Here is a 27812-nt window from a genome sequence, read left to right as displayed (position 1 = left end):
TTAATTTGTCCTCTTTTTCTTTTCATCTGCTTCCATTTTAAACTTCTTCAACTACAAGAGCTTCCACTTTTTAATGCTTTGTTCTCTTAATCTTTTCCTCGATGGCAGCCACATCAATTTCAGTTTCAGAAGAAGCTTCCTCAGCTTTTACACCTGGTTTTCCTGTAGGTAGAATCAAAGCTCTGTTTTCCCCCTCTTGTGTCTTACTGAGAGCTTCTGCTCATTTAACCTTCACTGCTTTCATTTCTGTCCTCTTCTTTCAACTTGCCTTCAGAAAGTATTCACCACCAGCCAATTCTTGATCAATTTGACTCTCTGGCTATGGTGAGGGGATTGGTGTGTGCTCTTTCTTAATAGTTTTTTTCTTTGGTTCCTTGCATTTATTCACATTTTTGTGTTGAACTGTGGCAAAAATCATTCCCAATCTTGTGATCATAATTCAGAATCTTTTGCCAACTCTTATTTAATCGTTAAGGTCTCCTGTAAGCCACAAAAAGGTCCAAATTGCTGTAACGGTGTTTCCCTGGACCATAATGTAACAGTATGTCAAAGTTGCCAATGCCCGTCCAGATGAAACACTCCTTGCTAATAGTTTTATCAGGTCTCTGTCCCTAATGATGATATATGGATCAAAATCTTCTTTGTTTTACAAATAGTCATGCTGCCTTCGATCAGGTCCAAAGTTGCGACAACATGATGTTTATTCAAGGCTTTCTGTAGCCGTGGCCAGCACTCTTTCAAGTAAGCCTCTCTATAATTTGGGAACAAAGTTGCAAAACTGCCCTCATTTAAGAGTCCCCTGGGGTTGTCCTCTTTGGAAATAGCTGGTTCCTTCCAATCATCAGGAATAGTGAGGAGTTCTACTTATCTCCATTCTCTGACTTTGGCTTCTGGTTACAAAATTCGCTTTTCTTAGCCTCTGTGGCTGGCCCTTTGTTTGGAGGATGCCATCTTCAAATCGCTTCGTCTGATTTTTTAAAAACTTAACTGATATTATAAGAGGTTGTATCTGTGTATATAAACTGGATAATATTAGTGAACTTGAACCAGTCATTCATTATACACTAACCTCTTGGAATGTCAGAGCAACACCCTGTTCTGGACAAGCATTGAGGAGGTCTAGCCTCATCTTAAGTGAATGTAAGGGGTGGGCGATGTGGTTGCAAGATGAGTGAAAAGAGGATGTGGTTATAAGATAAGTTATAAGATAAATGAATACCTTAGCCTGTGACTCAGTCTTGGAAGGGTCAAGAAGTGAGCATCCAACATTTAGCTGCATGCTAAATCAGATACTGGGATCCAGGAAAAGGATTAAAAAAAAAATTGTTCGGGGCTTTCCTGTTGAGCGTTCTTCACTACCTCCCCCTGACAGTTTACTCAGGGCTCTGCTGGGTGACCAGCTGGCCTCTCACATTGGTGGCAGCTGAGAGCTAGTTTTATGGCCTCTGTCTGTCCATCGGATGGGCTTTATGAACCCAGTGGAGGGCCACCCTAGAGATGTCCTATCTCCAAGACTGAGGGGTGCAGTGTAGGGAGTGGGAAGAAAAAATTACACTGAATTGGATTTTATTTATTTACTTATTTACTTATTTACTTACTTATTTAATAATGTGCTGACTTTCTGAACACATTTACAAGGATAAATAGTCCTTTCAATGCAGAGGAAAAGGACAGGCATTGCTCTAGCACAGAGTCAAAGCCAAGGGAACTATAAAGCACACTTGGGTATTCACTGTGCCATGAGCTGGATTTTTTATTCATTTTAAAATTTCCATCTGTTTTGAAAGACTAGCTACTAATGGAAACTGATTTAACCAGTCTAATTCAGGTTGGGGAGGAAATTTGAAACCCTAGTAACTTCTGAGAGTTGTATCTCTATTAATTTGGATCTGCTTCGAACCATCCAGAGAGGTGGCAGAAGCTTCTCCCCTTGCAGAGCCTTTTACGGAGGGCTCGTGTGGCTCGTGTGGCCAGTGTGAAGGCGGGCAGGTCAATTCTGTGTTCTTTTATAATTTGGAGAATCTATGGGGCTTTTTAAGATAAGGTAGAGTGAATTTCAATTTTGGAGGTGAGAAAGTTCTGGACCAGAACATTTTCCCCCGAGATTCTGCCTGCAGAGCCTCTCTTGCTGTGCCCGTTAGAATCTCAGCCCTGCTGCCCGGGGAAGTCAGCGCATTTTCCTCTCGTGCTGCTTTCGAGAAGGGGTCGACTAGCACTCTCACTGCTTGGCCTGACTTTCTGCTGCTCAGAAGGAAGCTGTGGAAATGCCTTGGATTTAATCATGGCAAATGATGTGTTTACCTCTGAACATTTTAAGTTAATGAAAAACCTGGAAAATATCAATTTGGTCGTAATGCAAAGCCCAGAAAGCAGTAAATAATTCTAGCACCTTTCTGCGTCCATGACACACAAAACTAGCTTTGTTTTATTTTTTCTATTTTAAATCTATTTTCTGTTTTAAATCTCAGTGGGATATGTTTTCAGCTTTGAAAGGCTCATTAAATCACAGATCCTTAAATTAGGTTCTTTTCAATGGGTTTGAAAAACACAAGCACCCATAAGTTCTACTGATTCATACTGCCTTAAATTGTCTGGGTGGACGCATTCACATTCAGAGAGAGAAACTTGGCCAATCTACTGAATCACTGCAGGGCAAAAACGTTTTAGTTTATCCATGTATACTTGAAGGAATATACCCATATTTGCATTAGTGTTGTAATCCGTATTTGTTTTGTAGTCTTCACTTTGTGATTGGCAGGTTGCACACTTATTTACATGCTCTGAAAGGTCTGCAAAGAACAATTCATGCTGCTCAGAGGACACTCTTAGGTAGAAGGAAGAGGGTTTAGGGATCGGCCCCGTGCAAGTGTTGCTTCCTGAGGCTGGACATCGCAGTGGTGGTGCAGGGAGTGCACATGTTTATCCAACCCGGACTTACCGTGTACCTGCCACATGCCACATCCTGTGTTGGACACTGTGGATACCACTGTCTGCTTCATAGATTTAATAATTTTGTCCTTTGCTTATCTTGGTAGGGATCCCTTACAAGAGCTGTGTGAAGGGAGGTGTGAAATCAAGTTATGGTACTGATTGGATTAGGACTGATCTCAGTATGATCCGAAGGGGGAGAGCCTAATCCCCTCTTAAATGTGAGCTCCCAAGGGTCAGGTTCCCAGGAGGCCATGTTGACTTTTAGGTCAAGGAGCCAGTGGTGAGTCCTTAGATTGAAGGCCAATTCAAGAGTTGCTTTCATGTGTTATATCATAAATGCCTTAGCAGAAGTCAGGTTCAAGCCAGTGAAATAAAAATAGCAAGTGAATTTTATGTGACCAAGAGGATAAAAAGTATTATCCTATTGCTTACTTTGAAAAAAAAAAAGCAATGTATTTACTGATTCAAAAATAGCTAGCATCACTGAGATCTTACTATGTACCAGGACCTGTACTAAGTATCAGATATACGTACTCTCATTCAGTCTTCACCGTCGGACTGTGAGCTGCACTGTATTTTGCCAGTCTCAGTTTTGCCATTAGGGAATTGAGACTCAGAGAGGCTAAATAACTTGTTCAACACCATGAGGCTCTTGAATGGGAGGGAAAGCAGTGGACTTGAATCCTAATCTCTGACTTCAAAGCTCCTGCTCTCCACTGATCACTGGATTTAGCTCTGGTGTTGGAAGAGGCATGCAGAAAAACCGAACCCCACTGCTCCTTCCATCTTCTCCAGCCTCATTTGCCGGGGTCCAGCCTCGTCGAGGTCTCAGGGTCCCTGAAGGATGCACGGCTAAAGCGAAGAGACTGAAGGGAGAGACCCAGTGGGGTGCCGGAGGACGGCCAGGCTTTTTGGGCCCGACTGACTCACCAAGAAAAAATCAATCTTTATTTTTGTAGGGGAGGTTATACAACATTCAATGCATAGTGTGATTATTAAAACAGAAACAGTGACCATAGATATAATTTCTAAAAACACAAAAGGCTTTACAGATCAATCATGTTAAACAAAGAAATAACCAAAAAGAACAGAAGGTCCCACAGATCAACCATATTAAACAAAGGTTATTTTGACCAAGAGGGTCATTAATCAGATAGCCAACAAAGCTATACAGGCATAAACTTTCAGGTGCCAATTAATAACTAGATATCTATTAAAATTCTAGGAATTGGTCTAAATTAAAAGGGTGCAAGGGGTGATTTATAGGTATATAAAAATCAACTATTATCTATTAAGGTTAAATTTATCTCAGTTAGGTAAATGGTTTTTTTGCCTAGATTTTTTGATTTATACATCTTGGGGGGAGGGCCGTGTTTTGTGTTTGTTTCCATGTACTGAAATTATTATTTTCAACTAGAACTCCTTGCTTCTATACACTCCCATCCAGGGTATGGGAGGGGTAGTGGCTCTAATAAATCTTAAGCTCTCAAGTGGTGACTCCCTAAGAAACATTCCTAGCAACAGCTTCCTTCAGTGTTCTGGCAGTTGGTCTGCCCATAGTTTAATTTTGTGCTTAACTTCCCAGGTGAGGGAAACAGGCAACATTAGGGTTGCTAGCGGTCTCTATTCTGTGGTCAGCAAGTCATTTTGAGTAAAATCAGAGGCATCGTGCAGATTTTTTGTTGTAACACAGAGTTATAACCCAAAATCCCATCACCTATTGCTAGCAGGGACAGGCATACAGGAAGAGATAGACAGGAGATCTGGCCACAGTTGCCTCTGCTGTGCAGATGCGTCTCATCCAACCTGACTGTGTCAAAGGTCAGCTGTTGGTCGGCTCCCAACACTCATTATCTTTCCAAACCTGAAACCTGGGGATCACCCGGACCTCTTTCTTTCCTCTCTTCCTCTTTCCTCACACCCATCTGTCTTTAGGTCCTGGTCATTTTAATTCCTTTCTTGAATTGTTCTCTTCCTCTTCCCCCCTCCTTCTTCTTCTTTTAACCTGGACAATTGCAGTAATTTCCTAACCAGCATGTCTCTTTACCTCTCTTCCAATTCAGTCTTTACAATGCTACCAACAACATTGAATAATAAAGATGTTTGCGCCACATCTCTGCTTAAAAAGCTTCAGTGACTTTCAGACCCATTGTAATCTGGACGTTCCACCCCCTCCTCTCTCACTGTGTGCTCTAGGGACCTGAACTAGTTGCAGTTAGCTGACTGTACTGTTGCTTCCATGCCTCTGCTTAGTCTTCTATGTCCAGAATGACCTCCTCATGGTTTTCTGCCCAGTAAACTGGCTCTAATCTCTCTTCCAAGAAGCCTTCCCTGGACCTTCCAGACAGAGCTAGTTTCCCTGCCTCTGATTGCATCTCATCCGTGTCTCTGTGATAACAGTCACTACTTCAAGCTGCAATTTAATAACTGTCTATTTTGCTCCTTCCATGATGGATGTTTCAGGGAAGAGAAGTGTAACCTATCAGACAGACGCAGGGTATTAGGAGGAGCTGTCCATACCCAAAAGACCACCAATAACGATATTAATAGTACCCTAAGTCCCACTTAAAGTCTTGTTCAGGGTCAATAAGAGAAGCTTTCCACAGGTATCCATGACTTTTGGACAACTGTTTTGCTGGTGTGATCAGCTCATACACCAAATGTCAGTCCTGCCAGGATGTTCCCTTCGTATTTTTCAGTTGGAATAGTCAGACTGAGGCTTCCCACTCCCCCATCAACTGTGCTGCCCTCAAGTATAAAGCAGGGCAAGTTTTGCCGGATCTGGTGTCTTTCCTTATTAACTGAGCATAGTCCCTATGTCCCTGCACATGCAGAGAAATCAATCACAGGAACATGGTCTGCTTGTCCCCTCCCTGAATAATATGCCCTCTTCATTCTTCATACTTTAGTTGTTTTTGTTTTCATTGGAAGTATGTCACTCATAAGTTTTCTTTGGGGGCAATTTATGAAATGGGGGTCTTGCCATTGTAAAAGTGATGTACCCCTTACTTGGAACCCAGTTTTCCTTTGAGTTCTAAATTATACCACTGCCTTTTCAGGGTGGCAAATCTTGGCACATGCACAGCCTTGCCACAACTCCCTACTGCCCGTGGAAGACCTCACAAATGGATTGCAGCATTTTTGTCACTAAGCCTGGGCACAACGTCAGAATCTTGCTTAACCCAGTCATTTAGGCAGCTACAAGCAATCATTGGGAATTGACACCTGAAAGGAAAATCAAATGAACCTGTGTTCTTGTGGTGGCTGTACAGTCTGCCTAGTACTTCTTGGAGAAAATGCAACTGTGTTTCCCCAGGGACCACGTCATGACTTTTATTAATTTCTACCTTGTTCAGATGAAGATTTTAGGTCTTTGTGGATGAGAATTTAAGAATCTGCAAAAGCCTCCTGGGTATAACATGAAAAGCACAGGAAACCCAGACTTGTATGCAGTTTGCAGGAGCGGGAGCTGCTGTCATCTGGGCGTGAGCAGGGCACCTCCTGAAACAGTCGATGCACCAGCTATTCACCTGAAACTCAAAGGGCTGAATTCCTGGCAATTCTAACACGATCACATGCCTATTGTGTGGGAAACAGAAAAAAGAAATCGAAAAGCTATGGAAGACAGATTTTTTTAAAAGTAAAGGAAGAAATGTGATCATAGATGTGATTGTTCCCAGTCAGATAGCCATATATTATACTTGCTTTTATTTTATTTTATTTTATTTTATTTTTTGGTTTTGTCTCAAAAGAATCTTAAATGACAAGAAGACCCACATGTATGTCCTTTGAGGTGAGATTGCAAATAGTCAGCCAACTTGAAATTTAGCTTTACAATATTTATTTTAATATGCTTTAAAATAAAGCATATTAGAGACCTATAGGAAGAAAATGAGTGTCTATGAAGCAACACTGAATTGTAGAAAAGTCGCTAAGCTGGCAGTCAGAGATCCTGGAGTTTTGTCTGGTGTCTCTGCCTGTCGCCAGCTGTGTGACACTGGGCAGATCATTTAATGCCTCTGAGCCTCACTCCCTGCTTGTGTAAAACTGGAGATAGTTACAATGCCCAAAAGCCTGATGCATAAACAGCACTCAGTCAATGGATGTACTGTGTGTCAAGTGAACCTATAGTAAAAGGAAATGCATTATTTAATTTGCAGTCAGAAAAACTGCCCTTGGTTAAGGTAATCTCCTCTCTGACAGATTTTTCACCAAGAGACCCTTAACTCAACAGCAGACTTGAACTCAGGGGCAGATGAGCTCTAAACAAACTCATCCAAGACTGACATGACCTTCAAAGCAGTTTTGACTACAATTGCTGCAGATGGCCTAGCTTTGCCCTAAGGCCACCAATGTGTTATTTATTCTGTGTCCAGTACAGAAGGACCTGGAGCCCTCCAGAAAAATTATCTCTGTGGAAAAGAATGGCAAGATGAAACCAGCTCCTTGTTTGGGGAATCCTCCACTGATTTTAAGATTCAGCCTGTTGGCAACTGCTCCAGGTGCACTGTAAACAGACTCGAATTTACCTGTTGCCCTCCCACAGCATCCAAACGACAATATACTCAGAGAGGGAACAAGACAGAAATGATCGTCACTGGTTCTCAAACCCAAGGAGTACCCCTGATGGGCAAATAGAATTCTGACTTCGACAATCCTCACTGCGGGACCGAGAGAAATCAGCATCGCTGTTCTTATTTTATAGGCAGAAAACCCAAGGCACCAAGGGATTCAAGAATTTGTACTGGAATGAGATTTTACTAACTCCATAGGAAATTGACCTAAAACTTAAACATGGATAAACCACATCCTTTATTTAAACAGTACATTACAATCTATGATGAAAGAATACTTAGGGATGGAATTTCCAGATTGGCTGTTTGTGAACTCAGAAAAAAAATCATGCAACTTCCCATTCATCTAGCAAACATTTATTCAGTACACACCAAGTGCTAGGCACTGTGATAGGTGCTGGGAATACAAGTTCATATAAGACTATTACCTGCCTTCAGAAAAATCAGAAGGAGACACACATGTAGAGATATAAAGTCAAATGGTATAGACATCATGATAATAACAAAAATCTGTACATATGACAGCAGGGGCCCAAAGGGGAGGCGAATCTTGAAGGATCACTCAGTTCGTTTTGCCCTGGGTACGCTTGGCAACAGGAAGAATGCTACTGAACCCTGAATGAGTTGCAATATTTGCCAAGTTTAAACCCACAGATAAGTGAACTTAACGTAGGCCTACGTGCTAGAAACCTAAGCACTCAGTGTATGTGCTTGTGCCCAGAGAATGTTATTTTTTGTTTAGTACCTGAAGAGACATTGTAACTATTTTCCGAATCCTGAAGAACCAGGCATTGAAGTCTCCTAAGTTTGACCTTTAAATAATAACTCCTTGCTAATAGTTATCTTGCCAAAATGGAGACTTACCATGGGGAGGGCCTGAGATCAACCCAGAGGTCAGACTGTGGGAAGGAGGGCGGAACTTCAGGGCCCGACAAAGTTAAAGGCAGCTTTCAACCCACTTACAATTTCTGTTCTTGAAACACTCCCTTGCATTGACTTTGGCTACACTCCTTTCTCCTGGTTTCCTTGTAGCTTGCTGGCACTCCTTCCTAGCCTCCTTTGCTGACTCATCACCCTCTGCCTTTAGTGAAGGGCATTTTCAGGCCCCTCCCGCTCTCTCCCTAGGTAACTGTACATTCTGCCATAACATCTACTAGAAAGTAAATGTCAATCCCTTTCACCCATCTTTAATTTAGATCTTTCCTCTCCCATCCAGACTTGTATGTTCAACTTTAAACTTGTTACATCACTTGGGCTTCTCTGACAAAACCCACATAAGAGTGGAAATCCACGGAATTTCTCCTCAAACTTTCTCTCTTTTGGGTGTTTCCTTTCCTGGGAACTCTTGTTCACCTAATTCAGGGATTCTCTAACTTGGCTTCACATTTTAAATATCTGAGAGGCATTGAAAACATACCCATGTCTGGGTGCCCTGCTTAACCAATTAAATCAGAATCTTAGGGATGAGGGTCTTCTGGAGAGTTCAATGAGCAGCCAGGTTAAGAATCGCTGAGCTGGTGGCTCGAGTTGGAACTCTGTCAGCCACATGCTGATGCAGCTCTAGACTGTGTCTACTGTTTTCCATCATCAAAGTCACCACCCTAAACCAAGACATCACCATCTCTTGCTGGAAATAACCTCTGACTGTTCTCTTTGCTTCTATTTTTGGTCCCGACTACATTATTCTTCACTATGCAGTCAGGTGCTTAAAAAAATCTGATCTGATCACATCATTCTCTCTCTCTCTTTTTTTTTTAATTTTAGTTGTTTTTCAAGTACAGTTTTTTATCTTTTACTCCCATCCCAGCCCCCCCGCCCACATCACTCTTGTACTTACAATATTACCCTGCCTTTCTGCTTGTTTTTAGAACAAGTCCCAGATCATTATTGCCTGTAAAGATGTGGGTATGGAGCTATAGACTTTGTGTTTTGGTCTGATCAACAAACTTACTCATCTCCACTTTTCTGATAACATGCCTCCCAACACAGGGTGGGCTTGTGATCAGGTGTCCCAGGGGTGGGCTCAGTGATCCAAACCTACCAGGTGAACTGGAGTCCACCTTCCTTATTCTTTTTGGGTCTAGAGTGGAAGCAGCCTTGCCTTGGGCTCGTAGTGAAAGGGTATGGATTTGGAGCTCTTGGCCAACATTTTTTTCTCCTCTCCAAGTCACAAAGTAAAATCCAGTATTCCTGGCAACATGGGGAAATCCCCTCTACGATTAATTAATTGTTTGAGTAATATTTTGCTTACTTTCTACCTTTCCTGCTCAAATGTTATCTTCATGATGGCAAGAGCCATGCCTATTTCATTCAAAGCAGTATCTTCATTTTCTAGTACAGAGAAAGTCATCATTCTCCAATGAATAAATGAATAAATGCCTAGTCTTGGAGACATCCATGGCAACAAAGGCAAGATTAAGAATGCAGGTGCCAACAGAAGGCTTGTGGACCTATTTTTACCAGATTTCCCTGGGCTGACTCAGCAACGAGGCCCTGAAGTGGAGGTGTGTGTGACAAGTGAATGCCTAGCTGCCCATCTTGGTGCAACCAGGGGTTTCTTTATCTCACCAAAAGATGCTTCCTCGGCATGTTTAAGCTCCTCTTCCCTAGTACGGTAAAACTGCTATCCTTTCAAAGCACCCAAGAATGGAATAGTTGCTATGGACTGCTTTATTTTATAATTTGACATTGGAATGGAAGAAGAGAGTATGCTTTGAAAGCTCTTTAAAATGCAGTTCTGTTAAAAAGAACTATTGAGACACATCCATAAAATAAGCTCTAAGGAATGATAAGGAAGAGTAATAGATATATGTTCTGGTGTTCTATCTGGAAATATTGTACAATATGGAGATACATTTATTCCTTAAAAATTTATCCAAAATATATATAATCCTCCATGACTTTTGTTTCATAATTTAATTCACTAGGGTTTTTGATGTTTGGATGTAGCTATTTGATTCACTGATATTGAGGTGGCAATTTTTGACACAACTAAAAACAAACACTAAAAGCATATCTATTTTAATTAGGAATAATACATGAATCAGATTTACCTCATCTTTGAACTTCACCCCATTCCAACCTATTCTCCAAACTATCCCCCCTCAGGTAGGGATCAGGGATGAGATGAGGTCAGGGGTGGGAGACAGGTGGTATGGAATATGCTCCCAAATTGCTGGCGAACTACATGGAAAAAGGAGTCATAGTCTCATCACATTTGCCAGTCTTATAAAGGGCCACCTGCTCACTTTCTGAGAATGTATTTGTATCGTCTATATGTCAATACTTTAAATTTATCTCTGAAATGACAATTGTCATTATCATTTCCTTTTAATCAATAAATAGGTGGGATCATTTAATTGAGGTATTTTTAAAAGATTTTATTTATTTTTAGAGAGAGGGAAAGGGAGGGAGAAAGAAAGCAAGAGAAACATCGATGTGAAAGAGAAACATCGATTGGTTGCCTCTCACACTCGCTCCAAAAGGAACTGAACCTGCAACCTAGGCATGTGCCCTGACCAGGAATCAAGTGTAGACCTTTAACTTTGCAGGACAATGCCCAACCAACTGAGCCACACCGGTCAGGGTTAATTAAGTATTCTTTCTGTCTTCTCATTTAAAAAGCTACAGGACGAACACCTGTAAGTTGACTTCTTCATTGTGTTATCTTATTTGAGTGGGTATATATTATCCATTAGGCAAGGTGGAGGTAGGGATAGGAAAAGGATATCTGTAGCATAATAGGACCTCATATTCCCCAGAAAACACTCAGATTTCTGATGGTTTTCTCAGTAGTTCATTTTCCCATGTTCATTATACATGGAGATTTTACTAGTTATTACACTCCTTCAAAGTGGAGGTTGGGGATGAGCCTTAGAGTCTAACTTGATCAATTCCAATAGACTAAAAATCTGGGCTGTTCTTCTGATTTTAAAATTAAAGCTTATTCAAATAGAATAACATTTTGTATTCAAATAATACAGAAATAAAATTTCAAAGGAAGAAAATTCTTCATGATCAAGTTTAAACTTAGGGACAGAGTAAAAATCAGAGACCAAATGTTGAAGCATAAGCTTCAAGTCCCCTCACTTGTATAGGCCCCTCTGAAAACCCTAGGAAGGCCCTCATGGTATGTAGATAGAGTCATTTGCTTTTATGAAATGTATACGTGTGAAGTGTTAACTCCGGGTAGTGAAGGCTGCTTCCTCTTTCTACCCTCACCTCCTCTTGCCATGTTGAGTGGCACTGGGGTTGGCACAGGCCTTTTGGAGAACAGTCTGCAGAAATGTTGAGTTGGGGATCTCTTTATATTTAGGTCAAAGGGGTATATTTACATTGCTTACAGTCATATCCATGAGGGGCTATTTAGCTAGCTGTTTTGGTGTAGCAATCACTCCCAGTATCACTCCTACAATCCACTGCTTTGACTCACCAATGTGATGACACAAAAGTGTAAGCCCAGAGCTTGCAGAGTGACAGGTGAGTGGGCTGAAGCTCCTACCACTGACAGGATGTAGGTGGTAGAGGACAAACATGGTTCCAAATATTCAGAGCCAGAAGTCAGTCTGTGGAAAATTCTTCCAATCATCGGTCACACAAAATTGTCAGAGAATCACTCAGTTTTTATCAATGCCTCATCAAAACAGAAGTTCTTTGCTGCCAGAAATATACTTGATAATGTTTTGATACATTTAGAAATATTTTGGAAGTCTCTCAAAAGGGTATTTATCAGAATCACTGTGTTTATAGAACAAACATGTTTTATGTATCCCAACATATTACCAAATCACACCGGTATATAGGAAAAATACACTTATAACTGATGTAAAAATAAAATACTGACATCAACAATGACAACATAGAACTTATAATGTATTATTATAACAAGTTCACGGACTAGTTCTGTTCATTCGAAGAGTAAGATTGTTCTTTGCACAAGACAGCTTGAGATGCCTTGAAATCGTACAGCTCACATGAAAGCTGGTAGAAGGTTCTCAAAATTTGACAACCAACCTAAGAACATATGTGTATTTGCCAGTAAGAAATTGTAATGCTAAACTATCAGTAACTTTCAGTGACTTTTCTGAACTATCAATAATTAAAAACAATTTTGATCAAGGATGCAAGAAGAAAAATTATTTTTATATTCTCTCTAAGGTCTGATATTATAATTACATTGGCACACAAAAGGATGACCAAGAAGTACATAGTCAAAAATTATGGGAAAAAGTTCTTTAGAGGTCTGCTAGGCTATAAAAGAGTTGTTTATTAAACAACTTTAATAAAAAAAGTTGTTTTTCTGGGTTTTTGACGTTTGTGCTTTTGTAGCTCTTTAAAATTTGTAAAATTTTTAATTTGCTGTATGTTTTTCCTCATTCTGAATAAATAATTTGCATACCAAATTTAATATTTTTCTTTCTAATGTAAGAACTGAATCCAACACTGGTAGGGGATAACTCTTTTATTTGTTTTGAAAAGATGGCAATTTTAGATGTTGACAAGGAAGTTTGACATCAAATGGCCGTATCAAAGCGCTCCGTCAAAGCTACCCCGCTTTGAGCCAGCCCTGTCCCAGGTGGAGGCCCTTCCGCCCGCACCACTGGCTCCAGCCTCACACTCACAAAATCAGTGAGGTTATACCTGTAGTTACCTGGGCTGAGCGGAAAGTAGAACTGAAAACTGCAGAACCAAAGGTGGAAGTTTCTCACCAAGTGCCTTTGTACATGTGACCTATTGTCAAACCACCTGCCCTGGGGTTCACTTTGAATTGATATTTAAAATAAATAACCATCTTATGGCTAGTTCAATTATAGCACACTGGATTCTTTTTCCTGTTAAAGGCATTGATTTGTTAAATGCAAAACATTTCAAACAGGCCACAGTCTCTGTAACCTTGCTTAGACCTCAGGAATGTTCTCCCACACCTCAGGCCTGGTCCTTGGGCCATGAAAACTGTGCTGGGCTTAATTCTTGGCATAAGTGTTTGGCACGTAGTAGGTCCTCAAACATGACTTTTTTGCTTCACTCTTTCTTCTACTCTTTTTCTGTTGGGTATGAGGAAATGTTTACTAAAAGAAAACATACCTAACACATTCCAATCATACTACCAAACGACTGCCTTTGTCAAGCTGTCCGGTGCGACAGAGCCCAGGTCTCTGACAACATAGCACCTAGGAACTGTCTTTACACCTGGCATAATTTTTCATTGTTTCATAAAACGCTGCAACTAATGGATCAACTGTGACAAACTAGAATAAAATGTATTTATCAAGATAAAGACATATGCTTAACTGAGAGATGACATATTTGAATGCTAGTCATCCTGTGGACAGAAAAATAGCAACTAATAATAATAAAAATAATAACTACACTAAATTGTGAACCTAGTTTGGTGTAGAGGACCCTTCGACATGCATTGCCTCATGAAATCCTTTCAACAATTTTGGAGGGTGGGTATACCCTGTCCTAATTTTTGAGAGGACAATGTTGTGTGGGGGTTAAGTGACTGACCCAGGATATCCTGGCCAATGAGTGGATGGGCCAGAACTTGGATCCATGACTATATGACTTCTATGACTCCTGAACGTTTATAGCATTTATATCAGTGGTCTTCAAGAACAACACCCACCTCGCTGACAGGCCCCTGTTCTCCTTAACTCTGCTGAGATGGAAGCCATTGTACAAAAAACTCGGATGTTGGATAAAATGCTATCACTTCGGGAAGTCTCTGGTGGCCTCAGGGGACAAAAGTAGAAAAACAAGTGACAGAAAAGGCAAAAAAGAGATGAAAGCTCTGAAACAAGAAAGAGCTTGGCATTTGGAAGAAAATAAAAGAAAGTGGGAGGCATGAGCCATGGGGAGGTAGGTAGGAACGACATACCCATGGCCTCACATGAGATTGTATCTGTTTACTAAACACTTACATGACAGTTTATATGTACCAGGCTCTATTTTAGTCCGCCCACCAGTTCTGTGAGGTAGAGCTTTTTACTGACCACATTTTTCAGATGGTAAAGCTGAGGCAGTGGGAGGTTAAGCAGCTTGCTGGGTAGAACTTGGCAGTCTGCCTCCTGAGTCTGCCAACCTGGAAGGTAGATGAAGGCAGTTGATTATGGAGCACCGGAAAGGAATGTCTCAGATCATCATTGTACACAAAGCCTGAAACACAGGGGTGGCTTGGAGATTGAAGATACGGAGTTATCAGTCATGATGGCTGAGTTTGATGACTTCTGATCATTTTTGAATGTGTTTTACTCTGGCAGACTTAAAGATGATGTTGTTTCTTTCTGTTTCTGTTCTCAATTCAGCCAAATTACTACATGTGCTGTAGCTTTTGACTTTAAGGCCTCATGGTTTTCCATGAATTTTCTTGTGATGTATTGAAATCACAGCATTTGTTCATTCTTTTGCTTTATCGAAAATTTTTAATGAAAAAAATACTACTATTTAAATAGTATAAATACTATAATAAAAATAATATTAAGCTATTCTTAATCACCATTTTTAAAGGAATATATAAAATAAAGCAAAATACATGTACATTATTTTAAAAGTGATGCAATATAACTACTTAACAAATCCATGAATATAAAAATTTCATCTTATTCTGGATTTTAATATTGTATGTAAATAAAGTTCACAGGCGTAGTCCTGATGTTAGCGTACTGAAAAAATCCTGGCAATTTGGTTTTAAAATAATTCTTGCTTTAACTATTGGCAAAAAATAAACTTTATTATGAATTAAAAGAGAAACATTAGTTTGCTTTTGCCAAGGCTCCTTTTGGTTTAGCGCTGTGCTAGGGAAAGTGTGAATGGCAATCAGCAAGAAGTGGTTCTAGCTCTGGGAGGGTTTGCAGTCCAGGGAAGCATCTGCCATGTAAACACCTGACCATGATACAGTAGGTGCCCACCTCCAAGAGTCACAGATAAAATCCACTGGAATCAATGGCCAGAGCGGGAAAAACTGTAGTTATTGGGAAGCCCAATACCGATGCCCACTTCTTAATTTGCATAAAATAATACTGCGGTAGTTAATACAGTCACTTAGAAAGATTACACATTAACTTCCGCTGTGTCTTAGAGTCACTCAAGTTTACAAACCGAATATACCTGGAGTTTAAGAATTTGAAAGAAATGTAATGAAATTTCACCACTGTGCTGATGTGGTTTTTTATTTTTCATCCTAGTTATTGGACTTCTTTATTAATATTGTCTCTTGAATTTCAACATCTTTTTCTTTGTACTTTCTTTTGTAGTTAAGTTCTTGTCCTTTAAACCTAAATAAAGCAGTTCATGCCATCCTGCTACAAATAGGCCCTGAATCAGACTCCCAGTTGGAGAGGACGAACCAACCAAATGGCTTTCTCCTCTCACTCTTCCCATATTTAATCTGTGTTTATTTGGTTGTGTGGCACCTGCAGAGCTGCACGGAAGTATATGATCTATTAATTGTTGCTCATGAAGAAAATTAAAAGCAGACATTACTGAGTCAGACAGAATTATAAAATCCACTTATGGGAACAGGGACTATTTCTTTGCCTCGAATTATTTAGAGGTTAATTTTTTGTATTACAATGGAATTAAATGCTTAAATTGTTTTCACTTTTGTCTGTCAGCAGGATGATTATAAACACATCCAAGCATTATGAATTTTGTGCTGGCTATTTTCCCAACTCTACTATAATATATGTGAAAATTGGATGTTTGCTGGTAAAGATAATTTTGGATAGATTTTCTAATTTGGTCCACTAAACAGATTGAGTTAAATGCTTAATTTAAATTTTGAAATAAAATCCTAGATTTTAATGCCTTTCCCTGATAAAAATTGTCCCAAATATGCCCTGTAGTAAAATACTGTGTCCTTTTCTATTCCTGTTGTAGTTTCCTTGTCTCTTTAAAAAAACATAGCCCCTCTCTCCTCCATAATTTAGATTAGGGACATAGTTGTTTGCTAGGCCTCTGTCCTCATTTTCCTTTTTTTCAGAGAACAAGGGTACATGTTCCAGTTTGTTTTTCTCCTCATGAATCTTACCTGTATTATTTCTAGCTTCACGTGTGTGTGTGTGTGTGTGTGTGTGTGTTTATGCTTTAAGCTCTTTCTCCCCCTGATATCATTAGCCCTGACCATGGATTAAGGACCAATCTTCCTTCTCTCATCCCAATTCTCTCACTATCTACACTATGCTCACTCTTCATTTGTTTATTCTTAAGTGGAAAGTGGTAAAAAGTTTGATGGTCTTTGAGTTATATGTGGCTGTGAATTAGTTAGGACTTTTTTTAAGTGACAAAAATACAAATTTAAACAGGCTCAGAGGGAGAGAGAGGGCGAGAGAGAAAGGGGGAGAGAGAGAGAGGGAGAGAGAGAGAGAGAGAGAGAGAGAGATGCATCATTGGCTCATATGAAACAACTAGAGAAGTTTTGGATGGCCAGGATCCGGAGGTACAAATGACACAGCAGCTTCCTCCATGATGAATGCTCCAGGAAATTTAGCTAATACCTGGCAAATTCAATCCCAGCAGGAGACCTCCCCCCTGATATTCCAGTGCAAATTCTCAGATCAGTTCTTGATTAGACCAATTCAGATCACTTGCCATCCCCAAGCCAATGACTGCTACTGAAGGCATGGAGTATGTTAATTGGGCAAGCCTGGGTCATGTGTCCATTCTTGGATTCTGGGAATGGAGATCAACCCCATCAGAACTGCAAGGTCTTAGGCGAGGAGGAGTGGTACCCCCATGAAAATCAGAGTGGTAGTACAGAAGTGGATTGGATATTGACCAGGCAAACACAACAGGTATCCATCATGATCACCTTCCAAGGCACACTATGTTCCGTTCAGAACCCTGGTTTCTGTATTTGGGTTTTGAACTCTACCCACTTCAATAAGAAATACTGTAGAATAAAGTATTTTCATTTCATTTAATACTAATAGCAAATCATGACTGCAGAGTAATAGAGCAATGGTTTAAATTTTCTCCCTTAGAGAAATGTGGCAGAATAAATATCTGCTCTCTCTCTGTCTCTGTGGTTACTAATAATAGCTTGGAGCAATAAGGAAGGTTTGGGGGGAGTAGTTGATAGGACTCCATTGCTGACCCCACATTCCTGAGGCCTGATATCTGTATACTGTTTGGTCTTTGAACTTGGCTTCACTCCCGGGCACACCTGATCCTGTCCTGGCTCATCTCTGCCTGAGGAGGGCATGTTGGATACATCATATGTTATACTCTGCCAATATAACTACAACACAATTCATTGCCTAATCTGTGTTGTATGACTTCCTAGTGGTGTGGCTTTGCTCAGGACACCTCACTTAGCTGACCTTCATCTCCAGTTGTACTAATCTCCTAGTTCATAGGGTGATCATAAGGAAGTTTGAGTTGATGTGAAAGCGGCCTGGCATACAGACAGCAGCCAGTAAGTAGAGGTTATCCCTGGAAACATGTCCTCAGGGGACAAGATCTCTGCTTGCTCCTCCGGCTCCACCCTTTTAGAATTTTCTTCTGTTCAATTTCCTCCTTGTGTCTCCTTTATCTAGTCACATTTGGTGAAGCTTTTTCTTTTCTTGCAGGAAGAACACTTAACATGACATTGACCCTCTTAACAAAATTTAAAAATGTGTCACACATTATCATTGGCTATAGTTGGTAAATTCTTCATGAGTTTATTGTAAGTTCTATTGCATTTACTGAGCACCTGCTATATGTCTGATAACCTTAGATTGTTAATCATTTGATCCTCCCAACAAAACTAGAGGTAGATAGTATTTATTGATTTTATTCAACAGATGGGGAAACTGAGTCTTTGACTGAGGTCAGAATCAATCTGACACCCTTGTTCTCATCTAGTGACTGGTCAGAAACTTCAGAATACAGAAGAATCACCTGCAACGTGTTCAAAGTACAGATTTCTGAAGCTCACCTTCAAAGGTTCTGATGTGAGGGCTCTGCCATATGTCAAAGAAATATTCATTTGTAACAAGATGTCCAGGAGATTTCACAGGTGGCCCACAAACCACATGCCTTCATCAGGCTTTCAGATGACTGAATCCCCTTCCTGTGGTTTTTCACCTCTCCCAGCTTCTCTGGTGGGAGGAGAGAACTGCTCTTCTACCTGGAGGCTCTGTCATCTGCCCTGAGCCATCCTCTCCTGGTTTTCTGTTTTGTTGTTGTTGTTGTTGTTGTTGTTTTCAGACAATTCCTGAATCTTTGTAACACCAAGCTAATCAGATCTCCCTTTGAGCCATTAGCACTTATGCTGAGAGTACTTGTGTATTAGCCTTTTTCATATGAGTACCTGCTGTGCACTGTGCATGTAACAGGAGTTCAATAGATGTTTGTTGATTACTTTTGTATTGTGTGAATTTCCATTTAGTCCTCTTCAGTTTGTATGTTCAGGTTTCCTCAACTACGTAGTAAAATGCTTAAGAAAAGGGGATGACAGGTCTTCCATTGTCCGTTAGCTGAGCTCTCTCCATATTTTGTCTGTTCCACAAAGACTGCTGACTCAGTTACAGCAGAAGATGCTTAATACATGTTTGTTTAATTAATTAACCATTCAAAGGTGTTGGTTACCACTATATTTTCATAGATGATGAGATTTTCATGGCTAGAAATCTTTTGAACATTTACAATTGGTTTTCCACCTTAAACATTCAGCAGGGAGGGAAACAATAACACAATTTTAGCCTCAGAGGTAAAATATTTAACTACTCAACCTTCTTTGTTTTTGCCTAAAGAAATGTTTAACCAAGATTCCTCAGGTTACAGTCAGATGGCCAAACTTTTAAAAACAAACACATGGACACAAATTTGCAGGCGGGATTTAGCTCAGATGCAACTGCTTATGAATTATGTCTCTACTTCTGTGTCTTTATGGGATCTTGAGTTCTTTCTAACACTTGGATCTGCCTGAACCAATGGTTTGTTCTTTGACACCAAAGTCCTTATCAAGGACAATTGTTGAGATCCTGGACGTTCAGTTGGAGCACTGGGAGTTAGAAATGGAGGTATAAGACAAAATGCCTAATGTATGACATGGTGACTACAGTTCATGAGACTATAATGCATAATTAAAATTTACTAAGAGAGTAAAATTTGAGTGTTCTCACTAAAAAAGAAGAATGGTAAATATGTGAAGTGATAGGTCTGTTAATTAATTTGATGGGAGGAAATCCTTTCACAATGTATATATGTATCAAATTATCACACTGTACACTTTAAATATCTTACAATTTTATTGGTCAGTTATACCTCAATAAAACTGAAAAATAAAAAAACTAAAAGTAAGCTCAAATGCCCTCCTTCAAGGAGGCTGCAATCTAATTGCGGTGACAGCAAATGTGCGTACCAGACAATTGAGAGTAAAAGGCTGTTCTTTTGTGTTTCCAGAATCTTGAAGACTATCTAGTTCAAACTTCTCAGTTTTCAGATAAAAAGGGTGGGAGTGATGTGGCAACGTCACAGAGAACGTTAAAGGCCTAGGCTGAACCAAAGCCCCGATCCCTGTTTCTGATTTATGGGTTCTTTCTAAACCTCAGTAAAACCTACACTTCTGGGAGAAAAACGTTTACATTTCACCAGAGCTCCAGCAACATGATGGAGATGGACAGGACCAAAAGACCTGTCCAATCAGAGGGCTATTCATTATATCAAAGGGTGACTATTATGGGATTGCAGCCAGGAAGCTAATTAGCATGGGGATAGGTATGTGAGTCATAACAGTTTCAAGCCAGGAGGCAGAGGATGGGATTTAGAGTAGTGCTGGCCAGGAAAAATATAATGCAAGCCACAAGTGCAAGCCACATGTATAATTTTAAAATTTCTGGTAGCCACAATAAAAAAGTAAGAAAAAACAGGTGACATTAATTTTGGTAATATATTTTATTTAACCCAATATGTCTAAATATTATTATTTTAACTTATAATTAATATGAAAAGTAAAATATTTTACACTTGCTTTCACGTGTTAAGTCTTTGAAATCCACTGCATATTTTATGCTGACAGCACGTGTCAAATGTTCCATAGCCACAAGTGGCTGGTGGCTTCTGTATTAGCGAGGGTTTGGAGGATTCTCACTGATGAGAAGGGTTGGGGGAGGAGCAACATACCAAGTAGATTGTCTTGGTCTGAGGGCCTCTTAGAGAATGCTTCTCACACTTTTGAATGTAGAGAACTCCCCAGGGATATGACAAAAATGCTGGCTGTGATTCACTAGGTCCAGATTCTGCATTGCTAGCACGCTTCCAGGTGATGCTGGCCTGAGACCCACACTTTGAATAGCCAGTAAATTTAGGAGATCAACTGCAGTAGGGAGAAAAAAACAAAAATAAGGAAGTTCTAAGTGGGCCAACCAGAATTCTATCAGCAGGGGAAATGTCTTTCCTCACTGAGTTCCTTGTCCCATGAAATGGGCCAACTTCTACCAACACTCCTACTTTCTCACAAAAGCAGAGATGCTTCTGTTCTGTCTGGGCTGTGACTCAGGTGTGCTTCTGTGGGGGAAGAAGAAAGCACGTGTTGGTAAAAATTTGTATTTCACATCATGAATGTGATATCTCTTTTCATTTACATAGGTCTGTTCAATGTATTTTAAAACCTTTTATAATTTGCTCCTTAAGGTCTTGAATATATTTTGATAGATTAATTTCTAGGTATTTTTCCCTATGTAAAATTTATCATTTTTTTCTGTAGTAAACAATATTTTAGAAAACTATATATTTTTTCCTCAGTTTGTTACTGGTTTCTAGAAAGCTAGTTAATTTTCATTTTATTTCTAGATAATCCACTAAACTTTCTTACTGATTCTCATAATTTATGTGAGAAATCTTATGGATTTTTCCAAGACGACAATCATATCATCTATAATTAATACCAATCTTTTTTTCTTTCTGATCCTATTCTTCTATATTTTTTCCTTGTTCTGTTGCACTGTCTAGGTTGTTCAGTGCATTGCTAAATTGAGGTAAAAGTGGACATATTTATATTGGTTTTGAAGTTTAGTATGTCATTTGTTGTATTTATATTTTATAGATGTTCTTTATCAATTTAAGAGCATTTTATTCTATTTCTGTTTTTTGAATCATAAAAATATATGCTAAATTTTATCAAATAAATTTTTGCATCTATTGAGTTGATCTTTTTCCTCTTCTAAGCTTTTTAAAAAACATTTTTAAATATTATTTTTCAATTACAGTTTACATCCAATATTATTTTGTATTAATTCCAGGTGCACAGTATAGAGGTTAGACAATTACATACTTTACAAAGTGTTTCCCCCAATATTTCCAGTCCCCACCTAGCACCATACATAGTTTCCCTTGTAAGCTATTAATGTGGTAAAAATATAATAGATTTTTCTACCACTAAAACAACTTTTCATTTCTGGAAAAAACTCTACTTGGTTATTAAATATATTTTTTATACTTTGCCATATTTGGATGCTAATCTTTTGCTTAGAATTTTTATATGGTTTGTGTATTACTGGGATTAGCCTAGGATACTCTTTTTTTAAAAAAAATGCTTTATTTTACTGTTATAGATATGTTAGCCTTCTACAATGTGCTGGGGAGAGTTTCCTCTTTTGCCCTTCTTAAAAGAATTTGTTATGTATATAGTAATCTATTATTTCAAAATTGGAAGGAGCGTTCCTGTGAAGTTACCTAAGCCTGATATTTTCATTTTGGGAAGACATTTATCTACTAATTCAGCTTCTTTTTATACAAAATATTTTACTTATTTATTTATTTTAAGGAGAGGAGAAGGGAGGGAGAAAGAGGGAGAGAAATATTGATGTATGAAAGAAATATTGGTCAGTTGCCTCTCACACACCCCCAACCAGGTCCCTGGCCACAACCCAGGCCTGTGCTTCAACCAGGAATCGAACCTGTGACCTTTAGGTTTGCTGGATGTTGCCCAACCCACTGAGCCACACCAGTCAATTTCTTCCATTTTATAGTATTATCCTTTTTTAAAAAATTTCCTCATAAGTTGGTTTTGGTGATTTCCATTTTAATAACTTAACCATTTCATCAACTTTAAACTTACTTTTAGCATAACTTTGTTCATTTCTTTTGTTATTAGTTTCCTGAAGAATCTACAGTTATGTCCCTGTTTTTATTCCTAAGATTATTCATTTAGAAATTCTTTTTTCTTGATCAATCCTGTCAGAATATTGTCAGTTTCATGAGTTCTTTAAAGCACTTTTTAATAAAGCTAAATAAAGTTTTACAAAGTTTTTAAAAATAAAAACCTTTCAACTTTGTTAATTTTTTCTGTTCTGCTTTGTTTTCTATTTCATTAATTACTGTTGTCTTTACATTTTTACATTGCATTACACTTCAAAGAAAATGGTTTTCTTTGGCTTTATTTTAATTTTTTAGTCTCAATTTTTAGATATTTTTCTTTATATATAATTTAAGGCAATACATTTTTCTTTAGGTACCACTTTATCTTTGTCATGTAATTTTGTTTTCTAATTCCCATTGCTTTTTGTGCATTGGTCAGTGAATTATTTTAAAGTGTTTTAAAATTTCCAAATGTATTGTTTTATTAGCTGTCTTTTTGTAATTGTGCCTTATGTTATTCTCATTGTGGGAAGCGATACCAATCCTTTCATAATTTGTGATAGCTTGCAATAGCATATGGACATATAAAATGTGCATAAGAACTAATTTATTCTCAAAATTTAGGTGAGTTAGTCTATAAAACTTGTTTCAAACCTTTACCAATTTAACTTCTGCTTTCTGTGTCAATTACTGAGAGGGTATATTAAAAATTACCTATTGAATGATGGATTTGTTAAATTGCTTTGTCATTTTGCCTATTTAAAAATATGGGATGGGTGGAAACTGGAGGGAGGTGGGGAGGGCTGGGGTGGGGGGAAAAGGCAGAAAGCTGTACTTGAACAATTAAAATAAAAAATAAAAAAATACATTTTAAGGCTATATTAGTACGTACAATGGTCAAATTAATTTCATGTTGTTGAACTTAGGCAAAATAGACTTAAGGCAAAAAGACTTACAAAAGATTAAATGAAAAGGTCACTGCATTACAATAAAAAGTTCAATATCAATATAGCTACAGAAACCTTTCATGTGAAGATAATGGTCACCTTGCATATCTCCTTCCATCCTTTAAACAGATCTATGTTGTACTCTTTGTGAGCATCTCTGGTAAACAGTATTTATCTGGAATTCTTATTTTATCTAAGCTGATAAGCTTTTTCTTTGATCTGGGGAGTTTTAGTCTATTTATAATTATTTTAGTTACCGATGCATTTATATTTATTTCTGCTATATTCCTTACTCTTTTTTTCCACATTTTAAATTTTGTTTCTCCTTTCATGTCTCCTCTTTAGTATTTTTCTCTTTATTCTCATTCTATAGCCTCCTTCTATTAGGTTAGAGAAAATTTTTAATGTGTATCCATTTAGTAATCACTATACACACACACACACACACACACACACACACATATAGTCTCTCTCTATATAAAAATATGTATATTTGATCTTCACCCAAGGACATTTTTTGTTTTCACTGCTTTCAGAAAGACAGTAAGAAGGAAGGAGAAAGAGAGAGAGAGAGAGAGAGAGGGAGAGAGAGAAGTAGTGGTGGGGGAAGAGAGAGAGACAGAGAAACGTCGATGTGAGACAGAAATATCAGCTGATTGCCTCTGGTCTGCTCCCCAGCTGGGGATCGAACTGGTAACCTGTGTATGTGCTCTAACTGGGAATAGAACCCAGGACCCTTTAGTCTATAGGAAGAGACTCCAACCAACTGAGCCATACTAGCCAGGGCCACCTTTGTTATTTTAATACACTCACTTAATTTACCAAAGCTTACAGACCATTAGGTTTTTTCCTCCTTCCAAATTAGACAAAGATCTGAGAATACTTTAATCACCATCTTCCCAACTTATACTCTATTTTTGTAGTATATTTTAGTTCTAACCCCGAAAGACAAATTTTTATTAGTGTTGTACACATTGATAATGTAGAGCATTTCTCCTCAGCATTTCTCAACCTCAGCACTGTTAACATTCGGGCCAGGTATATCTGTTGCGAGGAGCTGTTCCGTGCATTGCAGGGTGTTCAGCACATGCCTAACCTCTACACACTAGATGCAGACAGCACTTTTCCTCCACAAGCGTCACAGATAAAAATGTCTTCCAGTTTGTCAAGTGCTGCCCGAGGGAGAAAAATTGCTCCAGGTTGAGAACCATTGATTTAGATCTATCCACTTCTTTAACAATATCTTTTCTCAACATTCTGTCATGTCTCACACCTTCTGTTGTTTTCCTTCTGCCTAAAATAAGCAATGTAGAATATTTTTTTAGTAAAGTCTGTAGGGTACAAGGTAACAAATCTGTTTTCTCTTTGTTTTTGGTAATTCTGATAAAAGTCTTTTTTCCTTTGTTCTACAAAGATAATTTATTGAATATAGAATTTTAGATTGAGGGTTATTTTCTTTTGGCCTTTTGGATAAATCATTCCATTGTTCAGTGACATGGTGGCTGTTGAGGAGAAAGGGCTAATTGTTATTCATTTTTAGATAATATTTCATTTCTCTGTGGCTCATTTGAAGAAAAAATTTCATCTTTTGTATTAAGTATCATAATCATGAGTCTAGGCGTATATATCTTTTTCTTTTCACTTGTGATTTTTTGGGTTTTCTGAATCCAAGGACTTTCAACAGTTTTGGAAAATTTTCAGCTATTATATCTTTGAAAGTTGTTTATTCCCCATTCTCTCTGCAGTGTTTCTGGAAATTAGACACATATTACATTTTCTCATGTTATCTTCTGTTTTCCCTTAAGTTTTCTTTTACATTTTCCTTCTCCTGGCCTCTCATTTCTGTATTTTTTATATTTACCTTTCAATTTAGTAGCTATTGCCAGTGTAGTCTAAGACACTGTTTCCCCTCTGAACTGAGCTTTTTACTTTTAGTTTGTTTTTTTTTTTGCTTCTACTTGTTTCTTTGCAAGTGCCCTTGAAAACTTTTCAATTATTTCTTCATTCTATTTACATTTTACAGCCTCTCTTTTTTTATTTAAACATATAAAACAACATTCATTATTTTGTGATGATTACTGTATCTTTGTGCATCGGATTTTGTTGTCTATTGTATCTACTTGTGTTCTCTCATGGCACTTTGTTTCCCGGTGTGTTTTGTCTTTTGAAATATTGGGAATTCTGTGAGGCCTGGATCAATATTGATTTTTGATATATCTGCTAGTCACATAGAGGTTACTGCTGATATGGGATCTTCAAATCAAATGTTCCATTTATGGTTTCTTTGGACCTGCATACATAGGTAACATTGACCTGAACACCCATGTGATGGAGAGCTTATAGTTATGAGTTTTTATGGGTGATTTGCCCTCTTCAGCCAGTACCAAGTTTCCGCGATATCCCTTCTACCGATGAGTTTATTTCTCGAAGGCTGTAGTCATTTACATTCTCAGCTTTTTAAAAATCTTCAATGCCCCCTAGCCTTTCTTTTTAAAACGTGTTCCATCCCATGCAGCCATTATCAAGAACTCTGCAGGGCCTGATATTTTTATTCTGATTTTACCCTATTTTTGAGCCAAGAAATTTCATGGATGCTGGTACAAGACTGGAGACACCTGAGTCAAAGATAAAGGCCAGTTTATTTTTGTAGCAACAGGAGTAGCCCGAGTGTCACATTTTGCACTCGTTCCCCAGCCTCAGTCCCCACAAGGTGACATAGAAGGCTTTCAGATGACCTTGTGCATTCATTGGGTTGTATTGTTAGACAGAAACTCTGAGCTTAAGGAACCCACACCTTTTATAATGGCCATTTAAGCATGCCTGGTTCTGCTCTGGATGGAGACACTATCGCTATATTCCAAGGCTGCCCAGTGAATAAACATTATGGAAAAGATAGGTTAGAACAAAGGGTATGAGAACCTTTTTCACAAAACATGTAGAAACAAGACAGACCTGTGCAGAATTATTCCCCAAAAGTCATCAAAAGGAAAACTTGACCATCTTGGAAGGTCAAGTTCCAGTAGATATCCTTAGCATAAAATTTATTAATGCTCATTAACCTCAGAGAATTTGTTTCATTTTAACCTTTGCAGCTCCTTAGTTTTTTAAAAATAAAATATTTAGTATATTTGATTCACCATTTAAAAAAAACAAAAGCATCTCAGAATTCTAGTTTGTGATTTTGCTGGAAATTGAAATTGCAAAGTTAATTTACAGAACTTAAAATAAGCCAACCACTTATCTTAAGCTTATTTCTTACTGTAATTCTTCCGTGGTCTGCAAGATCAGAATTACAAGCAGTTCCTTTATACTTTCTTTTCTAATTTGGTATTTCAAAATATAGCTTTCCATTTTTTAAAAGATTTTTAAATGGATAAAGAAGATGTTTTAACATACAAAGGAAGATTCTGCTCTTGTGTTGAATACAAAAATGGTTCTCCACATAAGCATCTGTAATCTTCCTTGATGGCAGAACAGAAGAGAAACACTACACAAATCCCAGCTAAGAACGGCATCTCCATAGATTATGGAATTAATCCTCAAGAATCAAACTGTATTAGACTAGTCTCTTTGTTGAAATGGTTTTCCTCAGTTAAGTGGGAACACTTTGGAGTCATAAATATGGGTGAAATTGTTTTAACTTCCTTTATGTATGTTTCAAACTCTCATGCAGCTTATTTCCCACAAGATCTTTGTTGTGTCCATATGCATCTAGCCTTTGTGTAGACTTCAGGAAATAGTTAAGTAGCCAAATTTTAAAGCATAGTCTTGTTAAATTCTAGCCCCAGGCGTAGCTTGTCTTTTGTATTTTGCTATCTACAATGATAGTATTTGGTAGTGAGAAATAGAATAAGTACCATGAGAAGACATTTATATAGGAATAGAAAACCTTCGAGACAGAATTTGCCAGAATTGATTTTCTCTAGCCAACCCCCAAAAGTACCTCCTGCCGCTGTTGGTGAGGTTAAAGGATTTCTGAAAGGTCACCACAAGGTGCTTACAGGTCACTTGAGCTGTAATCGTTAGTCCATTTCCAGATTCCCATGCTATTTCATGGTTTTGTGAACTTTGGACAGTGCCAACTCCACACTGCAGGTTAAACACCATGACCCAGATAAGTAAATGTTTTTGTATCACGTTGCTGAAGAAAAAAGAGCTGGGTAGAGACCTAAGCTAAGGGTTTTTTTCCCTGCCAGGTTTCATGCATTACCATAATACAGAAACTTTGCAAATTGTACACATGGGATGCTTTTTTCATAGGTGTCAGGAAGTGTTCCTTTAATACAGGTCCAAT

The 27812-nt window shown here is 38.4% G+C and overlaps 1 non-coding gene and 1 pseudogene across 1 annotated transcript; both read right to left on the bottom strand.

Annotated features, from left to right (window-relative positions):
- LOC114492174 lies at positions 1–27625 on the bottom strand (annotated as a pseudogene).
- On the bottom strand, positions 1607–1740 carry LOC114493687. Its single transcript, XR_003684296.1, has one exon. It is a non-coding gene; the product is annotated as a small nucleolar RNA SNORA22 (small nucleolar RNA).
- Positions 27626–27812: the final 187 nt, after the last annotated feature.

The sequence above is a fragment of the Phyllostomus discolor genome, chromosome 1 (genome assembly GCF_004126475.2).
Source record: "Phyllostomus discolor isolate MPI-MPIP mPhyDis1 chromosome 1, mPhyDis1.pri.v3, whole genome shotgun sequence".
Lineage (NCBI taxonomy): Eukaryota > Metazoa > Chordata > Mammalia > Chiroptera > Phyllostomidae > Phyllostomus > Phyllostomus discolor.
The sequence above is the reverse complement of the archived record's forward strand: the minus strand, read 5'-3'. Positions and strand labels throughout refer to the sequence as shown.